Here is a 7876-nt window from a genome sequence, read left to right on the forward strand (position 1 = left end):
AGCCCTACCTCTCCGTGTGACGCCGATGGAGCCCTGTCGCATAGACTCCTGAGAGATGTCCAAATTCTAAGAACCCTGCACATGGAAGCAAGGCTGTTCGCATTGTCCTAGGGTGGAATAAGAATAGCCACTGATATAAAATAATAATTATTTATAAATTATCAAGGGTTCAGGGTTCAGGGGGAGCGGGGAGGGAGGGGGGAAATGAGGAGCTGATACCAAGGGCTCAAGTAGAATGAAAGGTGTTTTGAGAATGATGATGGCAACATATGAACAAATGTGCTGGACACAAATGATGTATGTATGGATTGTAAGAAGAGTTGTAAGAGCCCCTAACAAAATGATTTTTTAAAAAATAGTCACTGATGACGCTGTCATGGAGAAACATCTGCAGAGCAGGGACTCCCCACAGTGGAAAATATGCCCCCCGCCCCCTCCCCCCAGATTGCTCTCAGCATGGGAGATGTCTGGCTCCGTCCCTAAAGGAGCTACGACCCCACAGGCTTGGGAGCTTAGAGTGTCAAGAGAATTTGCAAATGCAGAGAGCTGGACAGGGCAGATTTCAGACAGGCCTGCCTCCTCAGGTCTCTCATGGACAATGACTCAGGGAAAATGTAGTGCCAAGCAAGCTAAGCCTCAACACACGGGTGGTATCTATTTGCTCTGAATATGTATTTTGGGTCCTTCCTGTGGATTCTGAGACATGTAGTCCAGAATCAGAAATCCCCACAACCCCTAACGTAGCCATTCAATCTCGCAGTGTGTAACATCGTTCTTGGAAATGAATCCAGAGCAGGCAAATCTTTAGAAAATATGAGCCAGTGTCTCCAGAGAGCTCCCAACATGCCACTGAGTCTGTCCCCAGCAGGTTGTGCCCTGCAGGTAGAACAGAAGGAAAAATGATTGGGCAATTTTGAGCCAAAGATTGTCACTGGTTTATTTTTGCAAGTCAATCACTGGGCTTTACTTTCTAGTCTGTCTTGATTTGGATGGTTGGCTGAAACCCATTCAGCATCATACCAACACACAGCCTCTCCTGACAGACTGGGGGGGTGGGGGTGGGAGAGGGGTTATGCATCAAGGTACATGGGCTGAGATTGGAATTAGGGTCTACTGCAAGGAATGGGAGAATTCTATTATTTAACCATACATCCTCCACCCAGAAGTGCTGGGCGTTCTGGAAGTTACAGTCCTGGCTTAAGGAAGGGCCCAGGTGAGGAAATAGAATTTATAACTTAAGGCCCTGCACCTGTTTTTTGTTCTGTGAGGGTAAAACTTTATTCCTTCACACTGTCCCAAGTTTAGTACACTGGTGTCTGGAGCCATGAGGCCCGGCCATTGCTTGGAATTTATTAGGACCTGCTTGGAGCCATGAGGCCTGGCCACTACTTGGAATTTATTAGCCTGAGCTCTGAGCATTCTTCTACCCCAGCCTATGTGACAGAGCACTGCAGCTGTAAAGCTTGAGCAAACAAGGGGTGATGCTCTTTAGATAAGTACCCTGTCCTACATCCCTTTGATTGGGCAAAAGATTATCCTCCCCTATGCTTGATTTGCATGTACATGCCACTCCTCTGTGTACCTAATTGAAGACTGTAAGCCCTTACTGACTCACGGGCAGGGTACGCTCTCCTGAACTCCCTGATTGGCCTGTTGCCAAAGTAGCCTAATCTGCATGTGCGGCTGAGGCTCCCCTCCTTGGCTGACCCTTATAAGCTGTGACTCTTTGTTCATTAAAACAGGACTTGATCAGGATATTGTCTTGTCCTCATTCTCCGTGCCTCTTGTACCCGCCCCCAATTCCCACTCTCTCCTCCAGAATCCACGGTGAACGTCCCGCGGGACGGGACACACTGGTATTTGAGATAGGAGAGGGGTGGGAGAGAGAGTGAGAGAGAGAGAGAGAGAGAGAGAGAGAGAGAGAGAGAGAGAAAGAGAGAGAGAGAGAGAGAGAGAGAGAGAGAGAGAGAGAGAGAGAGAGAGAGAGAGCACTTGTGACTGGGACCTTGTCTGCAGCAGCTTCCGTTTGTATGTGGTCCATGCTTGTGAGAGTCTATTTCCTTGGGTGTGAGATGCCTTGTGCCCATCACTATATAAGATCATTGGGAGGTAAAGTGGGTGGTTGTGAGTGAATTTGTGATTGTGTGTGGAATGAAGAAGTAGCCTAGTGGAATTGAGACAGCGTCTGTGTGGTTCCAACCCCAATTAGGACATATGCAGAATTGTGTTTCTGTGAACTGGTAGGTGAGAAGACCTCATCTTTGTGCTTATTTTGATGGTCGGGAATGTGCATGTCAGGGCGGTGATACAGGTGGGTTGTGAGTTCATTTGTCGCAGACTGAAAATCGATGCACGAGTCTGTGCAGCTGGGAAGAGTGACCGTGATGATCTTCAACCACTGTCCCCAGTGTGCTTTCCACGGTGCCCCCGTGAGCATGTGACCACGAACGCAAGCCCAGTCCCATGGGAAATGACGAGAATAATGCTCTATCGGCAACATCAAGTTGGTTTAAAATTCTAGAGACGGATGGGTCTTGAGCTTATCTCACCCTACACTTAATATGGAATCAAATACATTATTTGTTTTTATGGAGAAATGTGTACATCAACCTGTTTTCTAAAAGAAGAAGCCGTAGTAAGTAAGTATTCACCTTTGGTGAAATTTCCATTTGGTTATGCTGTGAAGGGGACAACGAAAAGCTTGGGCATGAAAGAAGTCACAGGCAGGCCAGAGGTCTGGCGCAAGAGGAGCGGCCAGTCCTCGTGGAGGCAAAGAGGCAGGAGGCTGCTTGGAGCGGGAAAGCAGCCCTGCATGGCTGAGAGTCGCCGAGACGGCTGCTCTGCAGAAGGAAGGTTTTGCTTGGCAGTGTTTACATACTTCACGAGCCCGATCCCGAGTCGTAGCTTGTTAACCCTAATCTCATGTATTTCCCTAATAAACCAGATGATCACACTTATTTCCCTAATAAATCAGACGATCATGAGTACTATAGCCAATGCAATGAATTACGCAACCAGCAGAGGAGGGGGGAGGCGATGGGGGTGGAGCAGCTGGGCTGAGATTGTTACCAGGGCTGGAAGAGAGGAGGTGTGACTTTCACTGCAGAGAAACTGGCCTTGGGCTGATGGCGATGACGTCACTCCCAACATGCCACTCTTTTTTTTTTTTTTTTAACAATGATGTGCATCACACAGGCAGACAGGCTGCGTTTCAAATCCCAGGCCGTCTTAAGGCTTCGGAGGGACGAGCCACGCATCAGGCTCTGGCACCAACCATTCCGTGGGTCTGCATTCACCTGGGTTGGAGCTACATCCTTTGCGCTCGCAAAGTGAACGTCAGGCTTTTTTTTTTTTTTTTTACAGAAAGCAAGCGGGTGGGGGGAGTGGGGGACAAGAACAGTAGGTTCCTAAAGGCGGAGACATTTACCCTTCCTCAATCCACCCAGGGGTCCACGTCCCGGGGCCTGCGTGCTATGGTTTACGACAGAGCTGGATATAGAAAGGCCAAGCACGCTGCCCATGAGAGGCCCAGAGGGGAGGGGTGGGAAAGGAAGGTACGAAGGTGACATTACCTGAAAGTGACAAAGGAGGGTGGTGGGTCAAAGAAGGGTTCTAAGCAGCAAAAGGCAGCAGACCACGCCTACAGAAAGGGTAGGAACAGAGCCAACCCGCCCAACTTGGCTACTGAAAATGGAAGTGGTCCCTGCAGAGGATGACGGGGTGGGGTGGGGTGGGGTGGGGGCTGGGAATTGAGTCCTTCCCAGGTCCCCATGGGACTCACGTGAGTGGGATGGTTTGGCTTGTTGTGTAGAGGGCGGGTCTTGAAAAGAAGGACCTGCAATTTCTTGGCGCTGCTACCCAGAACCTTGGGGACTTGGAAGGGCTTGGGGTCGAGTCGTGCTGTGAGTCTGAATGGATTTCTATGCCCGGGCGTGGGTTTGGGTGAAAGGCCTTCCGTGGCTGGGTTCTTCCAATAGGTAAGAGCTGACTGGTCACGGAAGGATTGGCCTTTCAACCCACCTGGAGAAGCCCATCAGACTCCCAGCACCTGATGTGAATCAGGCCACCGAGAGCCCCAAGGTCCACGTGATATTTAAGCAGATTCTCTTCGGCGATCATTCGACCTTGGTGGTGTCCTGGGGAGCACATCGGAAAGCCAATGGTCGAAGCAGTGTAAGGAAGGAGAAAGCCCAGAGATGTGTGGGCCCCTTGAATTGGAAGCCCAGAGAGCTTGCTTGAGTAGAAAACGGTTTACAATTAGAAGGAGCCTGAGTGGAGACTGGTGCCCTGTGAGTAAGAAAGAAATGGGTCTGCGTCTGGGGAGTTGGGTCCCCGGTAGGGGATCCGTTGTGGGGTGATTTGGGATCGCAGGTATTACCCATTCAAGTCTCCCTCAGAGTAGCTGAGAAAGAAAGACAGAGACTGGGGGAAAGAAGAGGGCTTCTCTTCTGATTGAGCCAGGAGCAAGCCCGGACTGGGCAAGCTTTCAAATGCAAACGAACATCCAGGTGGTGGTGGATTTGCAACTTTGCAAGTGTATGGTAGAGAGTAAGTTGAGGTGATGAGGAATATGTAATAGATTTCCGAGCACTGCTCATCAATATGCATCAAAGGTGTAGGTTATGATTCTTGACCAGAAATGGTTTAGCAGACCGCCCGCTTCCCAATGTCTTCCCAGTTGGTCTGGTGACGTCTTTCCCGGCAACTTTTGATTCCTTGACTAAAAATACTTTCATTTCCGGCGACCCGAAGGTCAGACGGTCCTTTCTCTGCGTGTTCACCAGCCCGATTGGTCACAACCAATACTTGCTCACTGTGCTGGGCTGCTTTCCCTGTAAGAAAGGGCCCAAGAGGTTAACAGGAAGGCAAGTACAGGCTCATTATGGGCGATAGATGACATAGATAAATATAGATATTCTCACATCCCGTGACATCGCATATCCTAAGGGTGGGTTCACTGGGAAAACTGGAGTTCACACAGGGTTATGCTGGTTGGCCTGTAATCTCATGGGAGACTCGAGCAAAATGAAGCCCAGCTTGTTTGATGAAACCAGGCCTGTGCTTGTCTGCGTCAGGGAGGGAAACGAAACTGTGAAGTGAAAATCTGCCCGTGTGATTGGTGTGTGTCCTTCCATGCTGGCTCCCATCAGAACACCATTTCCACTTGTATTCCACATTCACTCATGGGACAAGAGGCAATCCTTCACTGAATCCTAGGAACTTTCATGAGGACAAGAACGAACGTTTTTATTTATTAATCATTTTATTGGGGGCTCATACAACTCATCACAATCCGTCCATCCATCCATTGTGGCAAGCACATTTGTACATATATTGCCATCATCATTTTGCAAACATTTCCTTTCTACTTCAGCCCTTGGCATCAGCTTCTCATCTCCCCCCTCCCTCCTTTATGAACCCTTGATAATTTATAAATTATTGTTTTGTCATGTCTTACACTGACCGATGTCTCCCTTTACTCACTTTTCTGTTGTCCATCCCCCTGGGAAAGGGCTATATGTAGATCATTGTGATCAATTCTAAAGTTGTTTTTGTTGTTGGTTGTGTGTGTGTGTGTGTGTGTGTGTGTGTGTAGAGGGCTGAATCATGTGATACACATCATCAGCAACCTTTGCTGAAAATATGCAATGTTGAGAAGATAAAGATTCTCTTTGTTTCCCCTTCGCTGGTTATTCTGTTCCACACATGCACTCCCTGTGTGGTGCAAAGAGTGAATACACCAGGCTGCACCCTGAAAAGTAGGAAGGAGTGAGCCCATGAAGAAGATGCTTGGGAGAAAGGTCTGGCATTCCAAATATTCCGCCATTGGAAATCCAATGGAGCATGCTCTACTCCAGGGTTCTCAACCTGTGGGTCTCGACCCCTTTGGGGGGAGCAAACGACCCTTTCACAAGGATTGTCCGATTCATAGCACTAGCAAAATGACAGTGATGAAGTAGCAACGAAAATAATTTTATGGTTAGGGGGGGCGTCACCACCACATGAGGAACTGTATGAAAGGGTGGCTGCATGAGGAAGGTTGGGAACCACTGCTCTACTCTGACAGACGGGGTGACTATGAATCAGAATCTACTCAAGGGCAACCAGTGGTGTTTACTTTGACTTGTTTCAAAATGGCTGAGTCATGCTCATGGAGACAAGAGGAACACGTGTTGGACTGCCTCTTGTCCAGACTCCTGTCAGAATTTGTCCTGAGAAGGAAAATAGGTGGTGGTGCCCCACTCAGAGATGGGAGAGGGCCAATACAGCCTGTGTCCTCCTCTGACCAAGAGATTTGGTTGCTCTTCACCGTCCACCAGCCATGATGAATCCTTTTCCTGCGTCTCTTCTACGTAGTCTACCTCCCTACGTCATGCTGATGCCCTCCCACCAGGCCACACCTGAGAACGTTCCCTTTTCCATTGGGCACCTTTCACCTTCCCCCCATCTGCTTTTGAGCTTTTGCTAAGTGAAAGAAAATGGTTGCTAATTCGCTTGCCATTGCAAACGGACTAAGCAGATGTTCTCCCTTTAGTTCCCCAGGGAAAGTTCCAGACCCAGGTGTCTACACTAATGAATTTTATTTACCGGAGCCAGAGCTACCGCCGGCTTCCCCAAATTTTTCCAGGAAATAGAAGAGAAGTAAACACGTCCCAATTTATTTCAGAGTAAAATTAGAAAAGGGTAAGCACATGACCGGTTCTCATGGAAATAAATGCAAATCTCTCCCCGGAAGATGAATAAATAAAAGCCAGGACGATATGCAGTAGAATGAAAATATAACTGTTTTCCACTACTAGAGAAGAGCAATGGAAACAACGGTCCGACTGGGCCTTGCCAAAGGCAGAAAACTCACAAGACACAGAAAAACCAGGGAGGGTCGGCTCTTCACCCCCAGCTCAGGATTTTGCACATTTGCTATGATAGCCAGCAGGGTTTCATCTTAAACGCAAGACTGGTTTATTATAGAGGTCAATTAAGTAAGATACAACTACTGATACCTATTTGTCTGGAACAAAATGAAGGAAGAAAACCAAAGACTAACCTACATGAACCCCAGCCCCATCTACCCTGAGAGCAGAAGCAGGCGTTGTCCAGATGCTATACCAGTCATGCTGCTAAGGGCCACAAGAAATGGATCCTGATAGGATGAGGAGCCCCTGTGGCATGGTGGTTTCTCGTTGGGCTGCTACCTGCAAGGTCAGCAGTTTGAAACCACCAGCTGCTCCAAGGGAGAAAGCCTGGGTTTTCTACTTCCATGCAGAGCTACAGTCTCAGAAACTCCCTGGGGGCAGTTCTGCCCTACCGGATAGGGTCACTTTGAGGGATAGGGTCACTTTGAGGGATAGGGTCACTTTGAGGGATAGGGTCACTTTGAGTCGGCATTGACTTAATGGCCCTGAGAAGGAAGGAAGGAAGTCGAAGGGGAGAAATATGTGGAAGAGAAGCTCAGATATTCTTTTTAATTTTTATAATCATTTTTATTGGGGGCTCATACACCTCTTATCCCAATCAATCCATTGTGTCAGGCGCATTTGTACATTTGTTGCCATCATCATTTCCAAGACATTTTCTTTCTACTCGAGTCCTTGGTATCAGCTTCTCATTTCTCCCCTCCCTCCATCCCTCCCTCATGAACCCTTGACAATTGAACCTCCGATTCTTAAATACTCACTAGACTCATTGAGACCGCTGACCTGAAATAGTCTTTGAACCTGAAAATGAACCCCTGAAATTACCTTTTAGCTGCATAACAGACTGGCGCACAAAATAAAGAATATCTCCGGGGAGTCCTGTACGCCTTTAAAATATCATCTATATGAGACTATATGGCCAACGATTACTTTCAATAAAAGATGAGAAGGTAAGGGGACAG

Source organism: Tenrec ecaudatus, chromosome 18, assembly GCF_050624435.1.
Source record: "Tenrec ecaudatus isolate mTenEca1 chromosome 18, mTenEca1.hap1, whole genome shotgun sequence".
Lineage (NCBI taxonomy): Eukaryota > Metazoa > Chordata > Mammalia > Afrosoricida > Tenrecidae > Tenrec > Tenrec ecaudatus.